At 46.7% G+C, this 17,500-nt stretch overlaps 1 protein-coding gene across 1 annotated transcript in view; it reads right to left on the bottom strand.

The window, feature by feature from the left end:
- The window catches only part of LOC126579810 (dynein axonemal heavy chain 5-like), a 40,651-nt gene that overhangs the window by 17,980 nt on the left and 5,171 nt on the right, over positions 1 to 17,500 (bottom strand). The gene's annotated exons all lie outside the window — the stretch shown is intronic.

Raw genomic sequence — 17,500 nt, 5'->3', positions numbered from 1 at the left:
TGAAAATAAATTTCTTTCAGTTTTGAGTTCGACTGATTACCGACGTCCACTACAAAAATCGTTCTTCACCACAACAATATCAAAAACGTCGCTAGAAAAGCGTAAGTAAAGTGCGCCCCAACCTCCAAAAATCAAGTGCGCGATGACCTCCAAAAACGATTTCACGCTGACGCCGTGCGGAAAGTGCGGTGAACGCTCGACCGTCGACGAAAGGATGATCTGCTGCGACAGCTGCTCGCAATGGTATCATTGCCGTTGCGTAGGAAATCCCGATGAAGAGGGCATCTGGTTCTGCACAGAAAGCACATGCGCGGAGCGCGCGCAGCGCGAAAGACAGAAAGAGAGCCCCGGTTCCGCTGCAGAAAAGCAAAGGCTCCACGAGATTGAGCAAGAGTATGCGAAACAGGACAGGGAGCTGGAGGCCGCCATCGCGCTGAAGCGAAAAGAGAGGCAATTGCGGCGTGCGCTAGAGAAAAAAAGGCTGCTGCTAGAAGAGCAGATGATGGAGGAAGAGGATGAGGCCGATGCAGTGCAACGAGAGCACTTTGAACGCATGAAAGAAGCGCGCATGGCTAAAAAAGCCACCCTAGAAAAGGGAAAACCGCTGCTGTCTGTAACGGAATCTCGAGGAAATTCGATAAGCGAACCCGAGGCGACAGAAGCAGCAGTGAATTCTGCGCATTCAAATGCAAGTGCATCGAACCAGCCATCTAACCAGCCTACAAAGGCTCAGTTAGCCGCGAGAAGCGCGGTCAGCAAGAGGCTCCCGGTATTCACGGGAAAAACAGAAGAGTGGCCGCTGTTTTTCGCAGCCTTCGAAGCGACAACAGAGGCATGTGGCTTTTCGGAGGTAGAAAACCTCGCGAGGCTACAAGAATGCCTGAAAGGCCAGGCGCTGGACATGGTCCGAGGCCAGCTACTGCTGCCAAGCTCGGTGCCAAGAGTTATAGAGAAGTTGCGCCTCCTCTTTGGTCGTCCAGAACAGCTGCTGAAACATCTACTACAAAGGGTACAAAGTTTGACGCCGCCAAAGGCAGGTAAATTGGCATCATTTATTCCGTTCGGAACGGCGATAGAGCAACTGTGCGAGCACCTCGAAGCGGTGGGGTTAGTGAACCACCTGAATAACCCTCTGGTCATACAGAATCTGGTCGAGAAGCTCCCAGATGGCGATAAGCGAGATTGGGTGCGGTATAAGCGGACGAAACCCACGGCGAACCTTCGTACTTTCACTGACTTTGTCAATGAAATCGTCACGGACGCTTGCGAAGCCAACGTGTTCCTCGAGTTAAGCGAAAGTGTAAACGCGGGTACAAACAAGAGACAGACGGGAAGTGGTTCCCTGTTCACCCATCACGAGCAGGTAGCGAAGACTGTGGTACCGCAAAGAAGTTGCGTGTCGTGTATGAGCAATGAGCATAAAGTACGGTTCTGCCCGGAGTTTGCCGTGAAAAAGTACGCAGAACGCTTGCAGCTCGTAGACCAGCATAAGCTGTGCAAAAGATGCCTGAACAATCACCAGCCTTTCCCGTGTAGGTTCAAGCTAAGATGCAATGTGGGAAATTGTACCGCCGATCACAATCCCCTGCTTCACCCGGAGATAAGCACGGTGTTAGGGACCAGTGCTCATATCGATACCCACCAGCAGAACCTGTTCCGCGTAGTACCGGTGACAATCCACCGACAAGAGCAGTCAGAAAGAGTGCTGGCTTTCCTAGACGAAGGAGCCTCCGTCACGCTAATAGAGAAAAATCTGGCGGATCGGTTAGGTCTGGAAGGTAAACGAGAATCCTTGACTGTGAAATGGACCGCGGATATATCCAGAACGGAAACGGAATCACAGCGAATGGATATTTGGGTATCAGCGGTAGGAGAGAGCGAAAAAATGCTATTGAAATCAGTCCGCACAGTAGAAAAGTTACTACTTCCCGAACAGAAACTGGTCGAGACCGATATAAAGAACCACTACAGCCATCTCGAAGGCATTCCCTTCTCGAGCTACGAAGGTCGGCCAGAAATGTTAATTGGGCTGAACAACCTCCAAGTTTTCACGCCAGAAGAGGTTAAGGTCGGCGGCATCAACGAACCGGTGGCGACAAGATGCAAACTCGGATGGACGATCTATGGTCCAACGAACGCCCCCGAGAGAAGCGGCGAACATCTCAGCCATCATGATGCCATACCTGACGAGGCCATAGTCCAATTCACGCAAGACAAAGCGACGACCCAGGAACGAGAGCTCGGCATTATCGGGGATACTGAGAGCGACGAACTGTACTTTTCCACACAGTCCCAAAGGCAGTTGCAGCTAAGTGAAAATCGGCCCACCAAACGAAAGGTGCTGAGCAGCGTCATGGGACTTTTCGACCCTCTTGGATTAATGTCGCCCTATTCAATTCAGGGAAAGATAATCATTCAAGACTTGTGGCGTAGCGGCTGCACATGGGATGAGGAAATCGGTGATAACTGTTGGGAGAAGTGGAAACAGTGGACAGCCTCCCTCGAAGAAGTAGAGAAGATACGCATTCCAAGATGCTATCTAGGTGAATGGGTGTCGAAAGAGGTGGACTCGATCGAACTGCACGTCTTCACAGACGCTGGCGAGAACGCGTACGGTGCGGTCGGATATCTACGCATTGACGTTCAAGGCACTATCCGCTGCAGCTTAGTGATGGCGAGGGCAAAGGTGGCACCCCTAAAGCGCCAATCAATTCCACGCCTCGAGTTAATGGCCGCGGTTTTAGGCGCAAGGCTGACACGAACAATCACTACGATGCTCACTTTGCCAATTGACCGCTGCGTACTTTGGTCAGACTCGAGCACGGTGTGCAGTTGGCTCAGATCGGACCAGCATAAATACAAGCAATTCGTGGCATTTAGGGTCGGCGAAATTCTAGAAATGACACGGGCCACAGATTGGCGGTGGATCCCAACCAAATCCAATATAGCGGACCTGCTGACCAAATGGAACAAATCAGCGTTCCTGGATAGCGAGAGCGAGTGGTTCAAAGGACCATCGTTTTTATACCAGCCCGAGAATCGGTGGCCTGCTAAAAAACTGCCGCTAGAAGATACGGGAGAAGAAGCCCGAGGTGTAGTCCTCTTCCACGGAATGGTGTCAGTGGAGAGAATGTCGAAATGGACTACCCTGCTGAGAACAATGGCTTACGCGGTGCGCTTCGTAGAAAACTGTAAGCGCAAGAAAAGTGGTCTGGCGATTCTTACGATAAAAGCAAGCAAAAGGCAAGAATCGCTTATCAAAGCTCATCTGCAATCCGCGCAGGAACCGTTAAGTCAGCAGGAGCTGCAAAAGGCGGAAATCAGCCTTTGGAAACAAACCCAATTCGAATGCTTTCCCGATGAAATGAGTATCTTAACCGGCAACTTAAACAACCAGCCCATCGAAGAACGTGGAAAGATTCCCCCCTCAAGCGCAATATTCAAGTTAGACCCGATTCTGGATGCAGACGGTGTCTTAAGAGCGAACGGCAGGCTAAGTTTGCACCAAGAAATTCCGTTCGACAAGAGATTTCCCGTTATTCTCCCTAGGAAGCATGAGTTGACGAAGAAAATCATCCACCGCTACCATGAGAAATTCGGCCATGCTAACAGGGAAACTGTTGTAAACGAACTACGACAGCGATTCTGGATCGGGAACCTAAGGACGGCTGTTCTGCAAGTCATGCGACAGTGCGTCTGGTGTAAAGTGTATCGATGTCGCCCCGCAACACCGAAGATGGCCCCACTACCGCTACAGAGAGTAACACCGCAAGTTCGACCGTTCAGCACTGTAGGCGTAGATTACCTGGGCCCAATTGAAGTGACTGTAGGGCGCAGAAAGGAAAAGAGATGGGTTGCACTGTTTACGTGCCTGGCGATACGGGCCATTCACCTGGAAGTGGTGCACAGTCTGACCACCCAATCGTGTGTGATGGCTTTTCGGCGGTTCAACAAGGCGCACGGTGTTCCGTCCGACATATATTCAGATAACGCAACATGTTTTAAAGGGGCTTCTAGTGAGTTCCACAGAATCTTTCAGGACACCGCCAGCAGCGTGATAGGCGTAGCCACGGCATGGCACTTCATCCCTCCGGTGACGCCGCATATGGGCGGAATTTGGGAGCGGATGGTGAGATCCGTGAAGGAGTGCTTGAAAGCGCTGGATGACGGAAGGACCCTGACAGACGAGGTCCTGCTCACAGTACTGGCGGAGGCCGCAGAAATGATTAACACGCGACCCCTAACGTATGTCTCACAGGAGTCCGCGGATGCGGAGGCAATCACTCCGAACCATTTCCTCCGAGGTACGGTGACAATAGCGGACAATATCTTAGACGATGTAAATCCGGCGGAAGCGCTGCGAGACGCGTACAAACGTTCGCAAAATTTAGCCAATAGAATGTGGGAAAGATGGAGCAAGGAATATCTCCCCACGATTAATAAGCGTTCTAAATGGCTTGGCGAGCGTAAGACTCTGGCAGTAGGAGATTTAGTGTTTGTGGTAGACGGTTCGAACCATAAAAGTTGGACCCGAGGAGTGGTAGAGCATATAATACAGGGACCAGACGAACGCGTCAGGCAAGCCGATGTACGGACATCCAAGGGCTTATACAGGCGAGCAGTCGCCAACCTGGCAGTAGTAGAGATACAATGAACGTAAAACCAGGTCCAGGGAAACACCTGGTGTTACGGGCGGGGGTGTTAACGCCAGGTCTAATCAGGTGCAAGACGAACTAATTAGGTGAATAGGTGAATTAATTAGGTCGAATTAGGTGAAACCAAACCGGCTGTCAAATCGGATGTCAAGTGCTTTTCTTTATCTGATTGTACTGTCCTTTTTACTACGACGCTGGTGCAGGGACGACGTGTGAGTGCGATAAGTTAAGGTGTTTAAATACTAAGAAACTGAAAATAAATTTCTTTCAGTTTTGAGTTCGACTGATTACCGACGTCCGCTACAAAAATCGTTCTTCACCACAACACCTGCTGTTACCCTCGGACCATTTGGTCCATTTCTCGTTGGTTTTTTTGTTATCTTCAAAACTAAAACTCCGATCGTCTTGAAATTTTCGATATGGTGCTATTTTCGGCTAATAAGCATAAATATACATTTAAGTTAATAAAAAGTATGATAGGGGTCGAGAAACATGGTGGAGTGCAGGTGGTTGTGCGAGGGCGTCACCGAGGATCAGGTGTCAGAAGCTCTGCAGTCCACCTTCGGCCTGGTCGAGAAGCCGGTAGTAAAGCTACGCCGCTTCTACAACCGGAAGATCCTGGCCGAAATCCTTCTGTCGGCAGCCGAAGCGGAGACGCTGATCAAGGCGAAACAAGTGCGCATCGGGTGGAACGATTGTTCGCTTCGTGCGCCAAACAGGCCAACCCAGTGTCATAAATGCTGGGGGTTCGGGCACACGGTCGGCGGATGCAAAGGACCAGACAGGCGCAGCTTGTGCAAGGGTTGCGGAGAGGAAGGGCACCTCTCCAAGGAATGCACAAACGAACGCAAGTGTGTCCTGTGCCCGGAAGCAAGTGACAGAAGCCACTATCCGGGAAGTTTTCGGTGCGGCGCGCTGAACGCAGTATCGAGATAACGCAGCTGAATCTCAACCACTGCGAAGCTGCCCAGGATTTGTTGACTAGGTCGATGCAAGTCTCCAAGCGTGATATAGCCCTGCTCTCCGAACCCTATAGGGTTCCAACCAATGACATCCGCTGGTGCGGGGACAAGGGTGGCCTAGTTGCGATACTCGTATGCGGAAAGTATCTCATCGAGGAGCGGTTGTCATCTCCAACGGACGAGGGTTTTGTCGCCGCAGTGGTCGGGGGTGTAACAGTGTGCTCGTGCTACGCTCCTCCGCGCTGGTCTATGGACCAGTATACACGTATGCTGGACAACATCGTGGAGTTGTTGTTGGACAATCACCGCCGCCCTCTCGTACTGGCGGGCGACTTTAATGCTTGGTCGACATCCTGGGGCAGCAAGACCAACAACGAGCGTGGTGATCGTCTGGAGGAGGCAATTGTGCGCCTGAATATAGTGCTGTTGAACGACGGAAGAATCAGCACATTCAGGAAGAATGGTCGGGAGTCCTTCATCGATCTGACATTCCGCAGTCCTGAACTGGAAAGTGGCATGCAGTGGCAGGTATGAGATGAGTTCACCTTCAGTGACCACCTCGCCCTATGGTACACCGTGGAGGCTACATCTCGAGAAGGAATCAACCCGCTAGGATGGCGGTCCAAGGCTGAGCACTCCCGTCATCCAAGCTGGAAGACCAGCATGTTCCAGAAAGAGCTGTTCACTGCCGCCTTATGTCGGCACAGCAGCGCTGAACCCCCAAGCGTTGAGGCCCTGACATCGGCGATGGTTACCGCGTGTGACGTGACTATGGCAAGGCGTAGTGGGCTACCAAAACCGGAGAAGTCAACCCCGTGGTGGACACCGCAGCTACAGGACTTGTGGGTAGCGTGCAGGCGGGCCGGGAAAAAGAAGCGGCGGTGCAAGACCGAAAGTGAGAGAAAGATCGCCGAGGGAGTGCTAAAGAAAGCAAAGAAATCTCTCTCTTTGGAGATTAAGCGAGCAAAGAAAGAGAGTCTCCACCGACTCATAAAAGATGCTGAGTCGGACATCTGGGGTGGCGCGTTCAGGAGCGCGTACGGGGGGCTCCGTGGCTCAAACGCACCTCGGGAAATCTGCCCTGTCCGAAAGCAGGCCATAGTGGCTGACCTGTTCCCGCTTCCCGAGCGGACGGCGTGGCCGGACACACCCTATGGCGCAGCTGAGGGCGAGGTGATGGCGCCTGTTACGGATGAGGAGCTGCAATTAGCAGCTCAACGCCTGGTTCCGGGCAAAGCCCCGGGTCCGGATGGAATCCCAAACATTGCCCTGAAGACCGCCCTGCTATCCTGCCCTGCAGTGTTTCGGAAGGTGCTTCAAAAGTGCCTGGACGATTGTGTGTTTCCGGACCGCTGGAAGCGCCAGAAGCTCCTGCTTCTGCCGAAACCAGGTAAGAACCCAGGGGACGACCCATCCTATAGGCCGATCTGCCTGCTGGACACCATGGGTAAACTCCTTGAACGCCTGATCCTCAACAGGCTGACGGTGTTCACAGAGGGAGCCAGTGGCCTGTCTGATAGACAGTTCGGCTTCAGGCATGGCAGGTCTACAGTGGACGCAATACGCGTGGTAGTTGCATCTGCAAACAGGGCACGTATTCAAAAACGTACCGGCGACCGGTTCTGTGCGGTTGTTACGATTGACGTGAAAAATGCGTTCAACAACGCCAGCTGGTTGGCGATCGCCCGGGCGCTGCACGGTATGAGGGTACCCGACTACCTGTGCCGCATCCTGGGTAGCTACTTCTATAATCGGGTCCTGCTGTACGACACCGAATCAGGTCCACATGAAGTGCAGCTTACGGCTGGCGTTCCCCAAGGATCCGTTCTAGGGCCAACACTCTGGAACGTGATGTTTGATGGGGTTCTGCGGCTAAGGCTGCCAGTCGGGACTATGGTCGTTGGCTTTGCCGACGATATGGTCCTGACGGTCAGTGGCCAGAGCCTGGAAGAGGTGTCCGTAAACGCGGCGCGATCTATCGAAGCAGTGGAAGCGTGGATGTCCGGGGTGGGGCTGGAGATCGCTCTCCACAAATCCGAGATGATCCTTGTTAGCAACCTGCAGCCAGTCCAAGTGGCGTCGATCAAGATCGGGAGTCACGTGGTTCGGGCTCAGGAAGCGATCAAGTATCTCGGAGTGATGATTGACTCCAAGCTTAGCTTCAAAAACCATGTAGAATACGCCTCCAGCAAGGCAAAGAAGGCCCTTCACGCTCTCTCGGGCATAATGGGCAGGACTAAGGGGCTGAGTAGCAGTAAGAGGAGACTGCTTGCAGGTGTGGTATCATCCGTGCTGCGCTACGCGGGACCTGCATGGGCTGAGGCGCTGACGGTACAGCGAAATCTGGACTCGCTAAATCAAGTCCATCGACTCACTGCGGTTCGGGTGGCAGGCTCCTTCAGTACAGTGTCTCTGGCGGCCGTGTGCGTGATAACCGGCATGATCCCAGTCGGGATCCGCGTCAAGGAAGACATGGAATGCTACGCCGGCCGTGGAAGGGCGGGCATTCGCGCGGACACGAGGCGCAGGACGATGGAGCGCTGGCAGTGTGAGTGGGAGAATGATGCGCGCGGACGCTGGACGTACCGTCTGATCCCAGTCATCAAACGCTGGATTTCACGCGGTTACGGGGAGATAAGCTACGACCTGACCCAGTTCCTTACGGGACATGGTTATTTCCGGGAATATCTCCACCGTATAGGGCGAGCCTCCTCGGAAATGTGCCCCGCTTGCGCGGGGGTCGTGGAGTCCCCTGAGCACGTCGTGTTCCGCTGCCCCAGATTCGATGAAGCCAGGGGTAGGACACAAGCCATAATAGGAGAGGAGATCCGCCCGGAGAACATCGTGTCTCTGATGTGCGGAAACCGGGAGGCATTTGATGGGGTAAGTTCGTTTGTGGGACACGTCATGACGCGACTGTGCTTGGAATGACGGGAATTCCAAAGACACCAGGCTGTCAACGACCAAAACTTGGTTCCATGAGGTCAGGATGATGATTGTTCCCAGGACAACCATCAGGGATTCTCAGCAACCCGCGCTGACCTTGAGGCCCTATGGGGAGAGGGGATAGGCTTAGGCTGAAGCTTCTCTTTAGAGTACCTTGGTACAACGTCTTAATTTGGGAGGGAAAACGGGGATTACGAATGATGAAGTAGGTGGTTTGGATCATCATTCCAAGGAAGTCGTTTTAGACGGTTGTTTCTTGGTGTAAGTGTTTTGGCACTGCCTCTCCTCTGTGTGTAATCTCGAAAGAGGAAAGCCGCGGAGGTGAGGTAACAGGAACCAAGCGAGTGGTTTAGTGGGTGGGAGTCCCACACTGTTCCTGGTGTCTTTGCCCAGGTTCGTACAATAGTATTCCACTAAGCTTGTAAAATTAAAAAAAAAAAAAAAGGAGTCGAGAAAAACAAAAACTCACTAATTTTATCCTCGTGGATAAAATGGTTCGTGGTTCGTGGTTTGGTCCATAGTACATTTTCCTCTAATAGCAGTTATAATATAGCTATTGTTTGGACAGTTCGACTCATACATGTACTACATAACACTTTTCTATCATTTTTACAAACAAATACTCCACATTCGACCCATTTTTTCTCGGATTTGCTTTTACACCACCGGCACTGGCCACCTTTTTAGGCTTGTTGAAGGCACTGCCGACGATGATGGCGTTGACAAAAGTGCTGAGCCCGATCGAGATTCATTAGTCAACGATCTGCTGAGGTAAGTTGTAGGTGATGAGCACATTTTTGTGAATAATTCTGCAGATGAAGCCAGCCTTGGAATCGCTGTTCGTTGCTGCATGTGTTCATGGGCCAAATCAATCGCTAATTGTCGTAAAAATTGTGAGCGTTTCACAGATTCACATAACGAGGACTCCACGATGGATCGATCTCGGAAAATATAACATATGCGTTCAAAGCCTAAATATCTATGATATTAGAGAACACTACGGATGGCCATTGGTTTGTCTTTCTTCTTGAACTGTAGCAGCTGATCATTTGGTCCGCCGTATCCACACCACCTGAATATCGAAACACAATGATTAGAGCTATATCGATGGAATGAGAAAAAAGATCAAAACAAACCTTTTTTCGAATTGTAATAGGTGACAATTTCAGGCTTCTTCTTTGACCCTTCGGCAATGTTTGGTTGAGAATGCATAGTGCTTAGTAATACTGTTCCTTTGTTTTTGTGGCCAACATATGATACCAATGTAATGATCTTTCTCAAAAGCAGACGTTGATTGATATAAGGGTTTCTTCTTTAAGTCCAGTAATTTTGGCGGAATGAAGGTTTTGTTCTTTCGAACAGTGCCAACGAGAGTTATCTTACGCCGTAAAAGAGTTTGGCCCAAATTGAACGTAGTGAAAAAATGTCTGTTATAATATTATGGCCTTTCAAGGTATCGAACAAATCTAGAACCAATCGTTCGCCTTGGTTTTTTCGGGATTTGCGGTGGCCGACTTTCCGAGATACGGTTGAATATTCCACAAGTAGCTTGTCAAGGAATCCACTGCTAGCCAAAACTTCAAACTGTGTTTAGCTGGTTTGGATGGCATATACTTTCAAAAAGAACACCGTCCTCTGAACGCCACCAGTTGCTCGTTAATTGTCACGTTTTCATGACAATTGTAGAACATTGGAAGCAGAACCACAAATCTCTAATCGGGGCGAGGCCGTGTTGTGATGATATTATGTGCTTGTGATCCGATGATCTCGAGGAATGGTTTGTCGCTCCAAATCATTTGATTTTTTGCAACGAACAACGGATCCATCAACCTCAATTGATTCTCTTCATCACATTCGTCACTCAAACACAAATGATGATACCTCCTTCCTCCTATCTACCACTTATCGTAGTCATTCCCCCGGATGGTCGGCGACCAAGCTTACCTAATACAATAGTTTGGCTCACTTTGTGGTTCCGGAATCGGCATATTAGATTGTTATGACTACAATTTTAGATTGTAATGACTGCGATATCAATTCAGTTTGACGGAAACTTCTCCCTCCTTTCATCTAGTGAACGTCCGGCAAATTTCGAGACGTAATGTGGTCGTATTTTGGCGCCCAAATTCGTTTATGTGATTTGGATTGCAAACCAATATTGCGAAATGTCGATCTTTATATTCTATTATACCAATATAAACACATATAATGCAAAATAGGTCAATATCTTTTGCTTACAAAAGCCAAACGATTCATATTCAATCGTTTAGAAAGCCATTTCCATAGAAAATACACCATGGACCAAATGGTCCGCGAGGATAAAATTAGTGAGTTTGTTTATGTTAACAGCAGGTTTAACTTATCAGCATACTTCATTCTGTGTTTCAACTCAAATTACTTTTCAGGTATATTTGACCGTATTTTGGGGACGATTTGTTTAAAGCCGGCGATACATGAAGCGTAAACTCTAGCGTAAACTCAGAGTGTAATGCCAAAAAGTTTACGCTTCATGTGGCAGGCATAATCGCATAAAAGTTTATACCGAAATGTCAATTGCAATTACATTCGTGCACCTGCAATTACACTATGCTATTACATCAATTACATGTGTTTTTGGCCACAAAAAGCATAAATCCACGAGATAAGTTGATTTATGAACATCTTTTTATATATTTTAAGATGTTTTTGCTGTATATTAGCGATTGTAGAACATTAAATTCTTTATAACGCTACGTTTCATGTTGGTGCTGTGTTTACGCATGCTTTTACGCTCGGATTTACGCTTCGCGGGCCTATAATCTGTTTGACATAAGTATAATCTTTTTGACATTACACTCTGAGTTTATACGAGAGTTTACGCTTCATGTATCCCCGGCTTAAAACTTTATCCAAAAATGATGCATTTTACGACGGCAGTTGCAGTTTATAATACCATATGCAAAACCATGTACACTATGTTTCATTATGATAGCCTCACCCTGTTTTTTCTATTTCGCGCTCGAATAAAGCGCCTCAAAAATAATTAAAAATACTGTAAATGTTCCTTTCATCGTTAAAAGTCGTATGCCGTTTGAATTTTGAAAAAATATTAAAAATTGTGGATTTGGGAGCCAAAAATCCAAAAATGAGGTGTTTCATAATGATAGCCTCACCCTACAAAAAAAATTAAATTAAGATGGAAGACAGTTCATTAGGCTATCAATTTTATTTTATTTACAATCAGTAACTCCTCCGTTACTATTAATTGCCTGGAAATGCGGGTTGGCATGCTTACAGCGAGCATGAAAAATGTTGCAGTGCGCAAGGATCGCCATGCACTCTTATTAGCTACTTCCACCTGATCTACGGTGTCAATTGCCTACCATTCCCGTAAACATCACTAACTAGCATCCGCCAATCATTCTCCGTCGAATTTCAGTCCGGAGAAATCGCTGGCCAGGACATTACACTGATGTTTGTATACTTTAAGTAGGCAAGTGTCGCCGTGACGGCGTTATTTTACTGAAAAAAAGCTCTCACGTCGTTCAAAATGAAGTGCAAAGATTGTATTAAGGTTCTGGAAGGCTGTTCAGTCCCATTTTTGATCACCAACCGGTCGAAAAAAATATTTATCAATTGAATAGTGCCGCCATCCACCCGCGACACTGAAGATGAAGGACCTGAAAATTGATTTGCTCGATTGGTCTGCTCGTTCTTTAGATTTAAATCAAGTTTAAATTCATCTGGAGAATCCTTGTAGTTAAGATTTACGCTAAGGGAATTAGTTTTCCTCAGTTGATGAGCTCAAAAGTGCAATTCTTAAGGCAAGGGACGACTTAAAGCAGGAGGCGCTGAAAAAAAGGGTGAAAAGTAGGCCAAATCGCATTCTCCTGGTTGCAAATCGCAGCGGAAAAGTAACTCTTTATTAATTGTATTATCTGCAAACTGCGGCTATTTTTTGCAATCAAAAATAGAATTGGTTTTGAAGAAAAATTGAAATGGTCTTATACTAACTTGACAGGTCGAAAACACCAAATGCGTGTATCTGTGTGGTATATGCACGTAAAAATACGAAACTCACACTGTAAACATATCTCACCAATACCAATCAATAATGATACGGGTTGAAATTATTACTGTTATCAGTAGTGAGAAACTACGAAAATCACAGGTGGTCCTATACTAACTGGAAGGAGTGTAATAGCCCAGAAATATTCGATGGGCAGCAGCTGGGAGACGTTGCGCAGGTTCGCCATCTTCGGTATCACATTGATACTGAGCTGCTCCATTTCGTCTAACGATTACTTCGAGTATCGTTTGTGATTACATTCCCCGGTCTTCGTACTATTAGTGTTCCTTGATGATTGACACATCCTTTTGCAGCCAATTTTCATAATAAATTTTACCGATCAAGTCCAGTACGGAGTTAAAAAGGGCAGCTGATTGTTATCCACTGCAGGACCTTCTTGATGAACTCTAAAGTGAGTGAATTTCACTTTAGAGCTGACTTTCTCCGAGCAGGTAGTAAATTATGAAGTGCATTTTAATAATTTGTCATCCAGGATGAGATAAGTATCGCGTTCATTCAACGCCGGCACGTCGCGATGCGTTGAAAAAATTAACATGACGATCTTGATCAGCCGCTATCGCTGCGACATTACTTGCTGCTCCTAGATTAGTGGCCGGGACTTCCGCTTTCTGACATGTATGCCCAATCGCACGCAGCGATATAAGCACTTTTTCCTCGGTCTTGCTCATCACCTCCTTTGGAGGTTTTGGTCGGTCAGAGTCGTCGGCCGTGCAGAACTATGCCTTTTTGTGATGCTATTAGTGCCAAGATCTTGTAGATACTGGAACGACCCTATCCGACACTCACAAAGTGTCACACGATAATCTTTTTGGTCGCGTCAGGATACCGTTTTTGAAATGCGCAAACCTCGGAACGAAGTTGCTTCGCTTTTTTTGCCATCACGATTAGAGTTCGACTGATAGAGCTTTCAAATTTTGTCTGATGACTCATGGATAACTATTATTGATGCTGCATGTTTAGTTTCTGCTGTGCGATTGACGGTTTGCCCATGAAAAATCGGCAAATTTAGTCTCTTTTTTTAAGGGGGGACTTCGGTATTTAATTTTTATTTGTGACACATGTGTTTAACATTTTTCCCTGTAAGCTGATCCTTTCAAGAGTATTTTGTAAAAGATTTGGATCAATCGAGGAGAAACTGACAAAGATACAGATTTTAAAAAAGGCCGCGTTTCATACAAGGCTCCATGCAGCCCGGTACTTTGAAGAGCGTTTCCCTAAAACAACGTTTTCAAAGTCGGTGCCCATCATACCGTAAAAGCTACTGAGCCGATCGTTTCGAAATTTTTTACACATAATCTGTACACTTTTTGCCAGGTAGCCCCGTCGAGATATCATTAAAATTGTTTATACTTTGTTTTAAACAAATCTGTTGTAGCATGTCTGCTAAACAGATGAAAGTCTGCTAAGCAGATGTGATGCGACGCAAACATCTGATGCGCAGATGTCACATGCATCACGGGCGTTAGCTAGGGAGGTAAAGGCGTAACCCATAGGCGAAGAATGGGTAAACCCCGAACTCAGGCGATTGTTGCCAACCGGGCCGGACCGCCCAAGGTAAACATAAACATGCGAAGCGCCACCCCGGTGATTGCGGAAAAGGTTCTACCGCCTAAGAACGAGGCCATGCGGAAGAGAAAGCTACGGCCGAAACGCGGTCTGCAGCGTAGATGTTTGTAGCGCTTGCAGATGTTTTGTAAATCGGAACTCTTCCTATCCGACAAACGTATCGGATAAGGCAGTATAAATAAAGATGACTTCCGAGTAGAGAAGTCAGACAGAAGTCAGTACTCAACCGAACATCATCGTGTCACTTACTTCTTGTCTCCTATGAAGCATTGGTGTCCCCCTACCCTGGTAAGGCCCAATGACTTCCAACGTTCTCCACTGAGTAGGTGAATCACTCACGGGTGATTCACCACGGTTGTCCGGTCAACCTCGAGTCCACTTAGTTAACAACATTGGCTGTCCGCCACGACGGACACCCCGAAACTGCAATCGGCGTACAAACGCGGGTGTTCTAACCAAGCGATGCAAGGTTCCCGCGAGTGTAAAGTTACGCCCATCACATGGCGACCGTGACTTGTTGGCAAGAACAGTCAAAAGTGTTAAACAAAATACGAAGTGCTGATCGAAGGTGATCGGATGGTGAAACCAAAAGTGGTAACAACAACAATAGTGAACGGAAAGTGATCAAAGTGCTGATTAAAGTATCGATCAGAACATAAGTGGTCGCAGCGATTTCGTGCACGGAAAAAAAAAGTGCTGACGGCTAACAACCAACACTTCAACAATGGAGTGGCAGCCTTATAGAATGGACATCAACGAAGAGAGAAGAGTGAGAGCAGCAGGGGTGAAGTTAGCAGCAAATAGCTAGTTTGAGAGCAGCAATCCGCAAGTGAAGCAGGCGGGAAGATGATGACATGTCAGTCCAACGTGGAAGGATGGATCGTAACCGACCTGAGCTATGGAACCCCAGATGATGAAAAGGACCAATTTCGACGACAGACCCGCGCGCAGTTAATTTATACAGTATGGTATGGTGAGTCATAGTCAAATGAAAGAATCTCAAGTATGATTTAAACGGATGTAAACGAAAACAAAATCATCAGAAATGGAATATTCGGGATTTGTAGGGGGATGTTGGATTAGAGGAGAAGGTCCAGAAGAAAATTATAAGACAAACTATTCATTTGGGAAAGCTCACTATATTGAACAAGATCAGGACTATAACTATAATTTCAATAGACATAACCGTCGCAAAAGGGTAAACCAACATTGGACAAGAATGAATAACGATGAATCATATCAATATCAGAACAATAGGACCAATCATCATTTGTATGAGCAAAATGTTAATAGAGAGAGACAGTATCATCATACTCAGGAAAATGTATATTGCAGAGAACAGGGAGATTCACAACCAAGCAGTAAAAGTGAAAAATTTAAATTCCATTTGTTGGAAGAAGAGATTCATGATTTAAAAGCAGATGTAAGAAGTATACTGCTTTTTCCACACCAACAGGACATTATCAATTTACAAGAATGCCCTTTGGGTTGAACATAAGTCCTAATAGTTTTCAACGGATGATGGCTATAGCCAAGGCAGGCTTAACGCCAGAGCTAGCATTCGTATACATTGATGATATAATCGTCACAGGGTGCAGTGCACGGCATCATATTGACAATTTAGATAAGGTTTTTGAAAGGTTGAGAAAGTATAATCTTAAACTTAATCCTAAGAAATGTAAATTTTTTTAAAACAGAAGTAACATACTTAGGACATAAAATAACGGATAAAGGAATCTTTCCAGACGATTCTAAGTTCGACACAATTAGGAATTACCCTATACCTACCAGCTCAGATGAGGACAGACGCTTTGTTGCATTTTGCAACTATTACAGGAAATTTGTGGAAAATTTTGCCAAAAAGGCCAAACCGCTAAACAGTTTACTGAAAAAGGGCGCTAAATTTGTTTGGACAGTCGAATGCCAACACGCGTTCGACACACTGAAAAAGAATCTAATAGCCCCGGAAATTCTCAAATATCCGGATTTCAGTAAACAATTTATTGTAACCACTGACGCTTCTGATAGCGCATGCGGTGCGGTTCTATCCCAAATTTTCGAGAACGGTGACCACCCCATTGCATATGCAAGCAAGAGTTTCACGCCAGGGGAGAAAAACAAACCGATTATAGAAAAAGAGCTGACAGCCATACATTGGGCAATCAATTATTTTAGGTCATACCTGTACGGTAGAAAATTTAAAATTAGGACTGATCATAGGCCTTTAGTTTACCTGTTCGGCATGAAAAACCCGACATCTAAACTAACTAGGATGAGATTAGATTTAGAGGAATTCGATTTCGAAATCGAATTTGTAGCAGGTAAAAGTAACGTGGTAGCGGATGCTCTGTCCAGAATCGTTCCCAATTCGGACCAGCTAAAAGCATCCACACCCACCAGTAGCGATAAAATTGAGATTAAGAACGCTATTTTAAAAATTACTACTAGGGCCATGGCTAAGCAAAAAGTACAAGTACAGGAACCAAAAAGAGCAGAGCAAGGGGTTGATCACCCTACAATGTGGGAGACGGACAGGCCTTCCGAGGTGTCCAAATTGCTCAAACTCAGAACCGGTGAGTTAAAAGGAAAAATAGAGCTCGTGGTGAGAAACCACAATGAAAACAAAGCGCTTGGGTCTGTTGGCGTACCCATATATAAATCTGCACTAAGAAATGGAAGTCAAGCACTAGAGTTTGCTCTTCTAGAAGTGCGTAAGATTGCCAAAAGGCATAATAGAGATAAAGTTGCAATTGCGAAGGGAGATGCATTGTTCAACCACTACTCTGTAGAAACAATTAAGGAGATAGCCAACAAAACGATCTCCAACTTCCAAATTGTCCTGTTCACTCCAACTAGATGGATCACAGACAAGGAAGAAAGGCTAAGAATAATCAGGGATTATCACATGACCCCTTCGGGAGGACATGTAGGCCAGTACCGTTTGTATATGAAGTTAAGAGAAAAGTACAAATGGAGGAATATGAAGGAGGAAATAAGAGATTTCATTAACAAATGTGAGGCATGCTTAGTTAACAAAGTGCGCAAACACACGAAAGAGGAACAAGTTGTGACGACAACTCCCTCGAAACCGTTTGATGTTATCTCGATAGACACAGTGGGACCGTTACCAAAAACAAATAACAACAACAGATACGCGCTAACAATTCAGTGCGACCTTACAAAATACATTGTCATCATACCAATGCAGAACAAAGAAGCAAATACAATAGCAAGATCGCTAGTGCAAAATTTCATATGCACTTTCGGAAACTTTTTGGAGATGAAAACTGACCAAGGTCTAG

Source organism: Anopheles aquasalis, chromosome Y (assembly GCF_943734665.1).
Source record: "Anopheles aquasalis chromosome Y, idAnoAquaMG_Q_19, whole genome shotgun sequence".
NCBI lineage: Eukaryota > Metazoa > Arthropoda > Insecta > Diptera > Culicidae > Anopheles > Anopheles aquasalis.
Note: the sequence above shows the minus strand (reverse complement) of the source record. Positions and strands in the feature narration are given on the sequence as shown.